Genomic DNA, 15,811 nt, shown 5'->3' on the forward strand with positions numbered 1-15,811 from the left:
GGTCCCTCCATTTCACAATTATTGCTGACCTTTAAAAAGGCAAGCCAGATCCAGATCCAGAATGATTGCCATCTTTTGCCTGCTCTGAATTAATATTACTTGTTAGCATTAACAAGTCTATGCGTAAGAAGCAGAACGCGTAAAGTAAAGTTACTTCAACTGAGTACTTTTTTCATTATTCAAAAATTTCTAAATCATACAAAACAAATGTGTTTCCTTTTTTAAAAAGTCAAAAAGCTACATGCTGCTGGCCAAGGAAACTTAAGCAGTAAGCTACCTCAAAACACATCCTTCAGCTATAAAAGTAATTAAAGCCAACAGTTGTCTTATGAAAGGTATAGAGTTATCCCCTGTTACTACACAATTATATCCCTCCATTAAAACAGAAAAAAAAATACTGCATAGGAACCTGGAATGTGAGACCTATGAACCTTGGTAAGCTGGATGTAGTCAAACAGGAGATGGCAAGAATAAACATTGACATTCTGGATGTCAATGAACTAAAATGGACAGGAATGGGCGAATTCAACTCAGATGATTATCATATCTACTATTGTGGGCAAGAATCCCATAGATGAAATGGAGTAGCCCTCATAGTCAACAAAAGAGTGGGGAAAGCTGTACTGGGATACAATCGCAAAAATGATAGAATGATTTCAATACAATTCCAAGGCAGATCTTTAAATATCACAGTCATCCAAGTATATGCACCAACCACCAAAGGGGCTGAAATTGACTAATTCTATGAAGACTTACAACACCTTTTAGAACTAACACCAAAGAAAGATGTTCTTCTCATTATAGGGGACTGGAATGCTGAAGTAGGGAGTCAAGAAATAAAAGGAATAACTGGTATGTTTGACCTTGGAGTTCAAAACGAAGCAGGGCAAAGGCTAATACAGTTTTGTCAAGAGAACAAGCTGGTCATCACAAATACTCTTTTCCAACAGCACAAGAGGCGACTCTACACATGGACATCACCAGATGGGCAATGCCGAAATCAGATTGATTACGTTCTCTGCAGCCAAAGATGGAGAAGCTCTATACAGTCAGCAAAAACAAGACGTGGAGCTGATTGTGGCTCTGATCATCAGCTTCTTATAGCAAAATTCAAGGTTAAACTGAAGAACGTAGGAAAAACCATGGGGCTAGTCAGGTATAATCTAAACCAAATCCTTTATGAATACACAGTGGAAGTGAAGAACAGATTTAAGGAACTACATTTGGTGGACAGAGTGCCTGAAGGACTATGGATGGAGACCCATAACATTGTACAAGAGGCAGCAACAAAAACCATCCCAAAGAAAAGAAAATGGAAGAAAGCAAAGCGGCTGTCCAACAAGGCCTTAGAAATAGCAGAGAAGAGAAGGGAAACAAAATGCAAGGGAGATAGGGAAAATTACAGAAAATTGAATGCAGACTTCCAAAGAATAGCAAGGAGAGACAAGAGGGCCTTCTTAAATGAACAGTCCAAAGAAAAAGAGGAAAATAATAGAAAGGGTAAAACCAGAGCTCTATTCAAGAAAACTGGAGATATTAAAGGAACATTTTGTGCAAAGATGGACATGATAAAAGACAAAAATGGTAGGGACCTAACAGAAGCAGAAGACATCAAGAAGAGGTGGCAAGAATCCACGGAGGAATTATACCAGAAAGATCTGGATATCCAGGACAACCCAGAGAGTGTGGTTGCTGACTTTGAGCCAGACATCCTGGAGAGTGAAGTCAAGTGGGCCTTAGAAAGCTTGGCTAACAACTAGGCCAGTGGAGGTGATGGCATTCCAGTGGAACTATTTAAAGTCTTGAAAGATGATGCTGTTAAGGTGCTACATTCAATATGACAGGAAGTTTGGAAAGTTCAGCAGTGGCCAGAGGATTGGAAAAGATCAGTTTTCATCCCAATCCCAAAGAAGGGCAGTGCCAAAGAATGTTCCAACTACCGTACAATTGCACTCATTTCACACACTAGCAAGGCTATGCTCAAAATGCTACAAGGTAGGCTTCAGCGGTATGTGGACCGAGAACTTCCCGAAGTACAAGCTGGATTTAAAAAGGGCAGAGGAGCTAGAGACCAAATTGCTAACATGCGCTGGATTATGGGGAAAGCCAGAATCCCAGAAAAATATCTACTTCTGCTTCATTGACTACACAAAAGCCTTTGACTGTGTAGACCACAGTAAACTACAGAAAGTTCTTAAAGAAATGGGAGTGCCTGACCACCTTATCTACCTCCTGAGAAATCTATATGTGAGACAGGAAGCAACAGTTAGAACTGATTATGGAACAAGTGATTGGTTCAAAATTGGGAAAGGAGTATGACAAGGCTGTATAATGTCTCCCTGCTTATTTAACTTATATGCAGAATACATCATGCAAAAGGCTGGACTGGAGGAATCCCAAACCAGAATTAAGATTGCCAGAAGAAATATCAACGACCTCCGATATGCAGATGATACCACTCTGATGGTAGAAAGTGAGGAGAAATTAAAGAACCTCTTTGTTGTTGTTGTTTAGTCATTTAGTCATGTCCAGCTCTTCGTGACCTAATGGACCAGAGCACGCCAGGCCCTCCTGTCTTCCACTGCCTCCCGGAGTTGGGTCAAATTCATGTTGGTAGCTTCGATGACACTGTCCAACCAGCTCATCCTCTGTCGTCTCCTTCTCCTCTTGCACACACACTTTCCCAACATCAGGGCCTTTTCCAGGGAGTCTTCTCTTCTCATGAGATGGCCAAAGTATTGGAGCCTCAGCTTCAGGATCTGTCCTTGCAGTTTGCACTCAGGGTTGATTTCCTTCAGAATGGATAGGTTTGTTCTCCTGGCAGTCCAGCGGACTCTCAAGAGTCTCCTCCAGCACCACAGTTCAAAAGCATCAATTCTTTGGCGGTCAGCTTTCTTTATGGTCCAGCTCTCGCTTCCATACATCACTACAGGAAAAATCATAGCTTTGACTATGCGGAGTTTTGTCGGCAAGGTGATGTCTCTGCTTTTTAAGATGCTCTTAAAACCTCATTAAGAGGTTACAAAGAACCTCTTAATGAGGGTGAAAGAGGAGAGCGCAAAATGGTCTGAAGCTCAACAGCAAAAAAAACTAAGATCATGGCCATCGGTCCCATCACCTCCTGGAAAATAGAAGGGGAAGATGTGGAGGCAGCGACAGCTTTTACCTTCTTGGGCTCCATGATCACTGCAAATGGTGACAGCAGCCACAAAATTAAAATATGCCTGCTTCTTGGGACAAAAGTGATGACAATCCTAGACAGCAACCTAAAAGCAGAGGCATCACCTTGCTGAGAAAAGTCCGCATGGTCAAAGCTATGGTTTTTCCACTAGCGAAGTATGGAAGTGAGAGTTGGACCATAAAGAAGGCTGACCGCCAAAGAATTAATACTTTTGAATTGTGGTCCTGGAGGAGACTCTTGAGAGTCCCCTGGACTGCAAGGAGAGCAAACCTATCCATTCTGAAGGAAATCAACCCAGAGGGATAAGTACTGATTCCGTAGAATTGCCAATGGCTAAAGTAGCATTGAATTACCATGGGTGGTCTGGTATAGGGAAAGTGGCTGTGTCAGATGAAATCCCAGCTCCTTGTCTGATTGGTTTGGTTCTCAAAGCATGTGCAGAGTGTTTTCATGGTAACCCGCTTTCAGGGGAAATAGACTGTAACCACTGAGGAAAGCATGGGAATCCCAACCACTGAAACTTTCATTGAAAGACCCAGTTTAGGGGAACATACTGAAATAAGTGAGACTGCTGATTTGGTGCTGATGAAAAGTCCTAATAGTTTCTCCTTTTTTTAAGGAACAAAAGGAAGATAGCACCTTAAATAATTGCTTTGAAAAAGTTAAGGAGATTCCCATTCTACTGTCCCTTGAACATCCAAAGAGGTATTGTGTGGACCAAAACCTATTGTGTAGGGAGGTTTTAATAGCACCTTGTAGGAGTGGATAAGGGCCCCACAAACAGCTTACTGTCCCTGTTAAATACTGAGAAAAGATTCTGGAAAAAGCACACAAAGATGTATTTGGAGCACACATGGTGTCTCTTGCACTAAGCAAAGGGTGGTGCAGAATTTTTATTGGCCAGGGATGAGGCAGCAAATTAAGCAATATTGCCAAACCTGTGATACTTGCCAGAAGCGAGGTACTGGAAATGACATTGGTATTTTAGCCAGATCTGAGAGGAACATAAATCCCATCTAGAGGTCATGTTGCAAAAGTTATGTGATGCCGGTTTGACAGTGAAAGTGGCTAAATGTCAAATTGGGAACTCTGAAATAAGGTACCTAGGGCATCTAGTCAGAGGGGGGATGATCAAACTCCTGGATGCTTCTCACCTGTCCTTTACAATTTTAAGTATTTCTTTCATTGTTCATTTCCTTTTAGTAAAGGAATAATATTTTTGTATCCTTCTCTGATAAGGCACTGTAACAGTGAATGATCAGTATCACAATCCACTCCTGGTCTTGTTTTGGCAGAGAGAATGCAGTTTCTCCATCTCCTGCTTCCAATTACGTAGTCTTTTTTATTTCTGTGTTGACCACCTGGTGATATGCACAGGTACAGCATCTGTCTGGGTGCTTGAAGCATATTTTTCCAATAAACAGATTGGTCACTTCACGGAAATCTATGAGACATCCTCCTACTTCCTTTCTGTCCCTTATACCAATTTTCCAACAACATTTGGTTCTGCTTTGTTCTCTTCTTTTGCATTCCAGTCATCTCTGGTTATAAGCATGTATTGTTTGGGTGTGTGATCAATTTGTTCTTGAATATTTGCATTAAAGCTTTCAGTATCATTTTCTTAAGTTACATCAATCTGTAGTTGGAGCAATTGATTTGAATGATGGTTACATTGATTTTCCACAGTCTGATTATTTGGTCAGACCTCACATTATAGCCTCTAATTGCCTGTGCTACATCTTGCCTCAGTATTAGAGCCACTCCATTTCTTCTGTGTTTGCCATTTCTAGAGAACAACACTTTATATTTGTCTGGCTGAAAATATCCTGTTCCAGTTCACTTTAGTTCACTGATATCAAGCACTGCAATGTTCATACATTCCATATCTTGCTTTATGGCTTCCAGTTTACCTTCATTTATTTTTGTCATGTTCCATGTTTTAATTGCATGTGTTGTACAGCATCAGACTTTCACTTCTATGCATGCCAGCCACTCAATGTCCTTTCAGTTTTAACCTAGTTGTATTATTAGTTACAGAGCAATTCATCCTTGTCCTTTGCTTTCCCCCATTTTCTGATAGAATGCTTTCAAACCTGGGAATATTATCTTCCAGCACTATCTCTTGTTTCATTTTGGACTGTCTCACAATAGAGTTTTCATGGTAAGGAAAGTTCATAATGGATTTACCTTTGCCACCTTCTGTGTAACACTAACAAAAGTTTGAATGCTGCTCCTGTAGCCTCCTAAGCCAGTGTCACCTTCAGCTACTTCTGCCAACCAGTAGCTGCCTTGAAGAGGACGGATGCATCTTAATCTGGTGTTTCAGCTGTGACCATTCTGCCTTCATGACCCAGCTAGGAGTCTGGCCTCCTGATTGCATTACACTCTGCTTCACTGACACAATGAAGCCTCTTCACCACATTAAGGTGTGCATCCAAGAAGGAGAAAAACTTTAGCTAATACTTAATAGGCAAAAAATTACACATCATAAGATTCTGCTTCAGGCCATTAATTAAAGCAGAAACAAGCTTGTCAATCTTAGCTAGGTTAGAAAAAGTGTGAAACTAGAATTTTCAGTATGCAGAGACATAAGCATGCAATAAAAAGCAGGTATAAAAGGGGAGAGAGAAAAAGATCCGTGTTAATTAACTTGATGTATTTGCATATTTATATTTAAGACACAACACGTTTTATAGGTACAGATTAACTTCTTAACTTAGAGTCAATCTTGAGTATTAGCATTTGTTGGAAATATTGGTGTCAGTTATTTGAAAAGGTAAAATGGGTGTATTCTCTTGAAATTAAGTTGCCGGGGGATGCTCTTGTTATTTTCTCTTTCAGAACAAGAAGCGGTTAAAGCTTGTCTTGTAAGAGCTGGATATTGATCTTCTTATCTTGTTATGTCCTACTTCTCTAAGAATTTAGGGTCTTGATGGTTGTTCTGGGTTTTTCAGGCTCTTTGGCCATGTTCTGAACTTGTCCAGTACTTCAGTATTTTGAAATAGAATTTCATGTCCAGCTTCTTTTAAGGCATGTGCAGCTACTGCTGATTTTTCTGGTTGTTTTAGTCTGCCACCCACAACAAAAACACGCCGATCACCATAATCACCCAGTCTCCTATAAACCAGTTATAGCAAACTTCTACATGGAACATTTCGAAAAACAGGCCCTGGTTGAATTGCACAGCTCTGAACAGTAGTTTTGGTTATACATAGGATTTCCCCCCCATGGATAAAGAAATAAATATTTCAGTAAATAAATATTCACTAAATAAATATTTGATAGATATGGTGCACTTGGCCACCCAGAACCAGGGGCATAAGTTAAACAGTGAAAGCACTGATGTGGTCTACTTGTCCACAAACAGAACACCTCTAATTCAGCCTCTAGATCAGGGGGTCATAAGGATATTTATGAACACGTTACACATGACACTGTATGAAAAGGGTAGTCAGTACTATGGAAGAGAACCCTGATAAAAGGAACTGTTCTCTCTCTCTCTCTGTCTCTCTCTGTGAATCAACTGTTAATGCTTTGTAGTTATGCTTTTGGGGGCATAAGAGTTATACAGGAATTTTGAATTATACGGAGGTCTGGTGCCCCTAACCCCAGTGTTGTTGAAGGGAGAAGTGTATTGTGTTTGAGTTTGTATGTTGAGTGTTGAATTTGATAGATTTCGTGACTGGTGACAGTTTTGTGACTAGAGCTTAAAAAGCTCTAGATTGCATCTCATGGCCATGCTGGCTGCAACCTGGAAAGTAACTTATTTAAGATCTGCTCCTCATAGTTAAATTTTATGAAGGTCAACAGAGAATAGTCTATTATGAATGAAGGAGAAATTACAGTACTTTGGTTTGGATCTTAATGCAAACCAAATTAATTTCTCTCTTATTGTTTATACAGTGGTGCCTTGCTAGACAGTTACCCCGCATGACAGTTTTTTCGCTAGACATTGGCTTTTTGCGATCGCTATAGCGATTCGCAAAACAGTGATTCCTATGGGGGAATTTCACTGAACAATGTTTGGTCCCTGCTTCGCAAACCGATTTTTGCTAGACGACGATTTTGACAGCACCCTCCATGCTCACAAACAGGTGTTTTCGGGGCCTAAGCTTAGCAAGACAGCAATTTAAACAGCTGATCGGCGGTTCGCAAAGCAGCTTTCCTATGGCCAATCTTCACTAGACAATGACGATTCTTCTCCATTGGAACGCATTAAACAGGTTTCAATGCATTCCAATGGGGAAATGCTTTTCGCTAGACAATGATTTCGCTAAACAGCGATTTCAGTGGAACGGATTATCATCGTCTACAACGAGGCACCACTGTATATAATGACCCTGTGTTCACTTTACTAAACTATAGGGACTAACCACAAAACAGGCATTTTCAGATTTTCCTTGGGAGGAATCTAATTGCTATGGAGATATTGTATTATTTCCACTTGAACTTTGCCTGATTAGTTATACCAGCCATCCAGATACATAGGAGTCCACATTGTTAACCAACATATTATTAATGAAAAGCATTCAACATATTATTAATGAAAAGCATTCAATGAAAATAATACACCAATAATTTGAAGATCAAAAGTATTTCAGGTTGTAAATGTGAACTTTTTGAGAATCCATGGTAACATCATATATTTGCAAACAGTTATGGCTCACAGAGAATGCAAATAATTCCCTGGGAGTTACTCCTGATACAGAGATAAAAATGTGTCTGTGGTAGTAGAGCCACTCCTGTGAAAACATGCCTCGAGAGAGCTTTGTGTAAGAAGATTATATGTGAGCTTCAGCAGAAGCAAAATTCTTAAAGTAATATTTGTTCCATTCTTCAAGGTTATCATAAAAATAAACTATCTTCTTGCCTGGTGCAAATGATATCATTCCTTGTTACTGTTTTCTCATAAAAGGTATACATCAACTTTTTAAAAAAGTCATAGCAAAAAAGTGCCAGCAGGAAAATCTCCAGAGACTGCTTAAAAATAGCAGCACTGTGAAAATAGGTGATGTTGGTTGATTGTCAGACTAGACATTCAGAACAAACAGCAGTTATGCATTTTCTCAGATGTAACCCCATTTGATTCAGTTTGACTTACTCCTAGGCAAACGTGTATAGAATCAGGCCTGTAGTAGGGAGTAGTAGTTCCATGAACTCAACCATTAGTTACATTGTCTGGGACTGATACACATAGTGTATCTAAACAGCTCTTCAACACTGGTTAAAAACACCTCCAAGCCCCCTGTTACCATCATCACGAAAGTGTTGTCGGAGCTATTTACTGTGGGATAAACCTGGAGCCTGGCTGCATATAGTTATTGTTTTTATAAGGTTATTTGAATATAGACCTTTGTTGTTGCGTGATATATAAATACCTGCTCCAGTTGCAGAGGTCCAGGGAGCATTTTTCAGCTCTCACAATCCACTTTGGGCCTCACTAACCAGACATGTCTGGCTATTCATTTTCAGGTTTATAAAACCTCTTTTGAAGTCGGCTGGGCAAAACACACACTCTCTCTCTGTGTGTGTGTGTGTGTGTGTGTGTGTGTGTGTGTGTGTGTGTGTGTGTGTGTGTGTGTGTGTGTGTGTGTGTGTGTGTGTGTGTGTGTGTGTGTGTGCAGGCGCGCGTGCGTGCACACTTCACTTTAATGCAAAATAATCTCTCAGGAGCAGAGACAGCATTGCTTCGCTGAATGATTCTGAGATCCAGTGGGTGGCTTGGGAGATTCATGGGCTTTAGAACATCCCTGGGCGGTATATATGGCCTATGGGCCACAGAAGGCCCACTCCTGTTATATGATGAGAAACTAGGATGTGTGTCTTCCTCCTAGAATCCTAGACAATGAATTCTAGACAATGATTCCAGCAGTGTCTGTCTGGGAGCTGTTTCTGAACACAAGTAATTTAAAATAAACATGCCTTTGTACATTTAAAGACTGCAATACTATTTTCAGTTGCTACCTGTCTTTCCTAATCAAGGCCTTGATTAGGGAAGTTCAGGTTTTTCCAACTTGTCACTGGAAATATTTATGTATGATTTGAACCTTTTGGCACAAAATGGTACTGTGACAGTTTTTATTCCTCTCAACCCTTTTTCAGTGTCCACATATGACAAGGCCCATTTTTCACTTTTTAAAACTATTTTTTTTCTTTATGTGAAAAATAGATAGTGGGAATGATTCATTTTCTTGAGGACTGCTAAAAATGTGAATTGTTATGGCCTTACTGGCAGCAGTCTTTCTCTGAACTCGCTTGTCTGCTGAAGCCTCTGTGCTCTAACCTTGACCTTGGATGGTACCGCAGCCTAAAAGATGCCAACCTTAGAGATCCTCAAATTCTCAACATCTCATACAAAGCATCATCTTTTCCAAGAGGAAGCATCCAAAGGAATCTAGTATCCTCCCTCATCTCATAACATGGCATGTTCAACATAGTTTTCTGTAAACACTGAAAGTGCCATACCCCTGCAGAGAGGAACTGAAAGGAACTAGCTGAAAGAGACCCTTCTCATCCTTGCTGAGGTGATAATAGTTTCCAGGAGAAAACAGAAAAGGAGCTAGCCAGAGTGTGATCAGTTCTTGAAAGATGGCAAGGGTCATTCCAAGGCTGTGTATAACACTACAGATGTATTTCATTCATAGATGTCCTTACAGAATATATAAATGATTTTTTTTAAAAAAAATGATAGTGAGGGGAGGAAGTTTTAGGTACCTCACAAATCCTTTTAAATTGCAAAGAAGAATATAGGGTGGGGTCTGCAGCAGTCCTGTGGGGATGGAAGTCATGGCCACCAATCAGTTCATAATTCAGAGCTTGGAAAAGTTATTTCCTTGGGGAATACAAACTGGGACCCAAATGACAGTGCTGAAAGAAGAATTATTCTCTGCTTTTTTTCAGGAGAAGTGAAGCCCCATCTACAACCAGTTCTCTACCCTACAGAAATGAGAATTCCCTCACCGACAGAGCCTTCATCTTGTTGAAATTTACTTGGTTTATTTGATCCCAATCATTGCAGTCCTGATTTCAGACATTGATCCAGCACCTGGACAGTCTCAGATGACGCAGATGCATGTCATCACCGGGATAACAGTATAATGTAAGTTCACAGTAGTGCAGCATTGGAAGGGATCATGGCAGTCATCTAGTCTCCTGCAAATTTAGGAATTCCTGGTTTAAGCTCCCTTGACAGATGGCCATTCAACCTCTGTTCCAAAACCTTCACTGAAGGGGTGTCTTTCATTTTCATGGCTATTGGATAATCTGTCTTCTGCAGACACAACACATCCATCTCCTTCAATTATCCCTCACAGGGCTTGATTGTCAAGTTCTTTATTGTCTTGGTCCACCCAACATGGGAAAAGGTCTGGAAATCAAGCAGCATTTTTATGCCATTTCATTCCATTTGCTGATGGTTGCTCTTCTTTAACACAATCCAATCCCTTTGCTCCAGAAATTGATCAAAATAATACTCATCCAAACAAAAGCCAGACTGATTTGCTCCTTTATAAACTTGGTGATGGTGATTGCATCATATATACACCCAACCTGCCCTTATACAGGTTATTAATTCACAATGTAACCATAAGTTGGTAGCAGCTTGACAGCACATAACAAGAACATTATTGTCCTCCTCTCTTATTGGACAATAATAGATAACAGGGAGCAAAAAAACCAACAACAGCCTTACACTGAGTTAGACCAAAAGTCCCCCTAGATCAGGGGTCATCAACCCCCAGTCCATGGCCCAGTGCCGGTCCGTAGGCTTGCCAGAACTGGGCTGCGGATATGGATCTCCACCAGGCCCCCACATCAGGAGTGGGCAACTAATTTCTATAGGGGGCCACATGAAAAATCTGAACTTCGTTCGGGGGCCGAACTAATAGGCCCCCATTAGTTGGGTAGTAATAGGGCCCCAATTTGTGGGTAGTAATAAGCCCCATTGGGTGAGGCCCTGCAGTGAACAAACTACAAGGCTGACATAGTTAATTCCCTAAAGTTTTTTAGGACTGGAGTGACGACTGGTGGGCCAGACAGGAGCGGCTTGTGGGCCATATGTGGCTCATGGGACGCACTTTGTCCAGGTCTGCCCCACACCCTGATGCAGGGGGCGTGTTATGCTCGCAGTGGGTGTATCACGCTTGCAGTGGGCGTGACATGCAGGTGGTGGCATGTCACGCTCACACGCATGCGTGAGAGCACAACTCACACACACAGGCACAACATGCCCACCACATGAGCATGGGGGTGCCTCCAACCCCCCCGCTCATGGAGCTCACTCCCCCCAGGCGGTCCGCAGCCCCAAAAAGGTTGGGGATCACTGCCCTAGATCAATACTGTCTGTTCTGGTTAGTAATGGCTGTCCAGAGTTTCAGGCACAATTCATTCCTAGCCCTACTTTCTGATGATAGGGATTAAACTTTGGACTTTTAGTCTGCAAAGTAAGTGCTGGACTCCTGAGTTATGGCCTTTCCCCCATCTAAACAAAAGACAGTGTCTGAATAACATTCTGATATGGGAAGGTTTTATATAAGATTTTTATCTGCTGTGTCTATCTGTTGCATTGTATGATTGTTGCTGGTTGAGGATTTTGTATCTCATATTATTTTTAGTTCCTTTATCTGCTCTTTGTGATGAAAAAGATTTAAGTTCTTATATCTTTAATTATTTAAATAAACAATAACTTTAATGAAGTAATGTACATCTTACTTGACAAATACTATAACACATATACCACACAGTTGATGTCAAGTACTATTCAGCAGTTGCAGCTCATGGAGACAACATTCTTCTTACGGGTAGGTACTACATAAAAATGAAAGTCTGGAGCTATCTTTGCTAGAGTAATTGCTCTGCTTAATAGTATTCTGCACAACTTTTCCAAGAAGGCTTGACTGACATTTATTTAAATTAATAGTAACAAGCAAATTCCTAGGGTGAATGAAGTATCGATTAAGAGAATTAACAGGTTTTCCTCCAATCAATACTGATATTTACCCCTGGCAGTGGATGAAAAGGGCAGTTGGAGTTAACAAAGAACATTCTCCAGTGCTTCGTGTGTGTGTGTGTGTGTTTGTGTGTGTGTGTGTTCATCAGCCATCACAGAGCACGAAGTGAAATGCTGTTTTAATCATTCATTTGTACACGCCATTAGGTTTCTACAAAAACAAATCCCTATGATGTGGGGGTGGACGTTCTGTAATTTGCAGTGAAACTTTTGTTTTTAGGGAAACTTAAACACTCAGGCACTTCTTACAAATGCATTATATCAGAAAAAAACCCTCAGAATTCAACCAATGCAAATATCGTCTTTAATTCTTCTGGAAATTGAAAGGGTCGAAAGAAACCAATTTCATTGGAGGGTGGGTGGAAGAAGTTCACTGCATTCCTTTTCATTATAAGATTTTCTTTGGCGTGGAGGGGGGAAACTTATTCATTGTCTGTGTAAAGGCATCATTAGGTCATGCGTCAATTACTTCAAAGTAGTTCTGGAGCATTCCCATCAACATGGCTGTGAAAATTCCCCATACAATTAGGGTTCCTTCACATTATTAATGCAATGTCACTGAGGTTAGACTAGGATGGAGGCTGTCCAATCTGCCAATTGTTACACAACCTAATGGGTAATTAAGGCGAAATCATTGTTGGTAAAATTGAGGCATGAGAGCACTCTGGAAATGTAAAACCAGTGCTTAACAAGAAGAAGTCTTCATTAGGAGGTCCATTTATTTATAGGCATTTCAGTGTGACTTCACCATGCGTGTCGTTTCTGTAAGACCAGCAGAACTATCATGTCTCAGGATATGGCTTAAGTACATAAATTAGTAATACTCATTTGTTCAAAGGATATAACAGTTACAATGTAATTTGAGACTCATTCAGAAGCAAAAGAAGAAAGAAATTGTGAAACATCCTGTTATTTCCTTTGGTGGTGTGGTGGAGCAGGCATCCATGCAAATTCTGCAGTCACCCCACTCATCATGATCTTAGGCACTGAAAATGCCTCCATTACAACAGAAGGGCATTAAACAGTGCAAACAACCCCAGCTCAATAATATGATATAGTATTTATAGCTAAAAGCCTATTGAAGTTCCAGTCAGTACAATTCATGCTTCCTCTTCCAATGTACAATTTATGTGTCAATTCATTAAAACTCCCCTACATAAAAACCTCCTTTTCATCCAAGATTAGTATGTCAAAGGAAAGGTCTCTCCTCCAGTCTCTTCATTTCTTTAAATCTACTACTTCTTCTAAAATAGAAACATAAATCAGGTTACTGTAACAATAAAAACAGCAGTGAAGAAAACTCACACTGCTATACAGCACGGCAGCTGAATTTTCATTATAGCAGTTTTCTATTGTGTGTTATTAAGTGCTTATAGCAAGAGCTATAGAAAAATCAAAACATATGAGTCCCTAAAGAAAAGAAAAAAGATTGCAGAGGGAGAAAGGGAAATTAGTAAATGGTCTTATCCCGTGTTCATAATGAACAGGTGGAATGGTCAGCACAAGACAAAGTTCTGAGTGAGTAAGAGGACAGAGAGATCAAGGAATAATTCCTTAAAGGTTGCCACAATCACCCCCTACTCAGAAATAAGGAAGAAACAATCCAAATAAAAAACCAACTAGGTCAGGCAAAGAGCTTTAATTTTTCCCACCATGTTCCTGGTGTGGATTGCAACTAGAGATCGGCATGAATTGGAAAAATGGCAATTCATTTTGATTCATTATTCTTCAAAGTTAACAAATCACAAATAACAAATTTATGATTTTTTTTCTAATTGATGAATCAATTCATTTTACCTTTAAATCCCTATAAATGCCTCACCAGGCACCTAGAGATACCAAAATGACAGATAATCTTCCCGTGACGCCCCTCTAAAAGCCCAGCAAGTTTGGTGAAGTCTGAGTTCCGAGGATAAAAGGTATTCACCCACAAAGAAGGACCCCATAGGAAAGTTCCCTCCAGACACTTAAAGACACCAAAATTGCAGAGAGGCTTCATCTGACTCTCCTCTACATTTCCTTCATGTTTGGTGAAGACTGGGTTTCAGATATCCAAGTTATACACCCACAAAGTGTCCCCCTGCCAAAGTGCCCTTTAGCAACTGGCTTGGGGGAAAACCCAATCTTTACCAAACCTGGATGGCTTGTAGAGGATAGTCAAGAGAATTGTCTCTGTGTTTTTGGTGTCTCTAGGTGCCTAGGGGGATGTTTTATATGAATCAAAATTTGCTAAAAATCCATTGGTTTGTATTCATTGAGGTCATCAATTCAGATGAACACAAATGGATGTATTAGAGATTTTTGACAAGTTTTGCAATTTGTTTTTAATTCATGCCCATTGTGTACATTATAGACTGTTCATTTTAGTAGGTTTAGGGAGGGACAATGCAATCTTTAAAAAAATCAAAACTAAAATGCAGTTATGGCAGGATGAAAGCCTCTCTGCTACACATGCTATACACTGTCCATATGCAAGCAGCCTACAATGTTTATGGATGAATTGTTGTTACATGTTGTCAAGTCACATCCAACACTGTGACTCTAATAAGATATGTGAGGTATTTAACGAGTGGTTATACCTGTACCACTCCCAAAGTGAGTTTTTGTGACCAAGTAGAAATTCGAACTCAGGTCTTCTGAATCTTAGTCACACAAATCACTATGTTATACTGTAAAAAGTGAGCAGGAGTAGGTAAATTTGGAATATTTACACAGAAGGTTAAAAACGACATTAAAAATACAATAGGCCCAAGACAGACAGCACTAACAATATGGGGGGAAAGGCAACTTAATTGGATGCCAAGTCTTTCCAAATGGACCCCACTAGAATCTCTAGGTGAGGATTTGAAAATTGAGAAAACTTTTTGGAAGAAACTAAAAGAAACTGGCTATTATAGAGTGAAGGATTTATATAACCCTCAGGGGACACAGATTCCGGCACAAAATGTAGTAGGACAAGTTGGAAGACAATACTGGTTACAGACTATGGCTTTATATAATATTTTGAAACAGAGAAGGTATTCTGGAATACTAAATAAAGAGGATACCCCGCTAGAAAAACTATATAATAATAAAGAGGATAATAAGAAGGGTATTGCAAGGAAGTTGTACAACTTGATAAATACAGATAAAGATTATATGATTGGGACAATACAAACGAAGTGGGAAAGAGAAATGACATTGTCAGCATACGAAATAGATGGGTTAATGGAAGGCATATTGGAAATCAAAATGGATAAATTTAGAGAATTGGAGATGAAATTAATATTGAAATGGTATAGGACACCCCCTCAGTTGTCTTATATGATAAAAGGTTTGAATTCAAGTTGCTGGCATTGTAAGAGGAGTAAGGGATATTATGCACATCTTTGGTGCGAATGCCCTAAGGTTATTGAATTTTGGCAGCTGATTTTAGAAAAGGTGAACGCCGTGTGTAATATTAAATTGCAGCTGACTGGGAAAATCTTGTTTATGGGAGTTCTGGGGAATAATAAAGTAAAAAAACCTAAACAGAATTTATTTAAAGCTATGATTATAGCAGCACATGCAGTAATAGCTTATGGGTGGAAGGATGCATCAAAATGGACTTTGGAAAGATGGAATTGGTATTTATATGAATGGAT

This window comes from Pogona vitticeps, chromosome 4 (assembly GCF_051106095.1).
Source record: "Pogona vitticeps strain Pit_001003342236 chromosome 4, PviZW2.1, whole genome shotgun sequence".
In the NCBI taxonomy this organism is placed as follows: domain Eukaryota; kingdom Metazoa; phylum Chordata; class Lepidosauria; order Squamata; family Agamidae; genus Pogona; species Pogona vitticeps.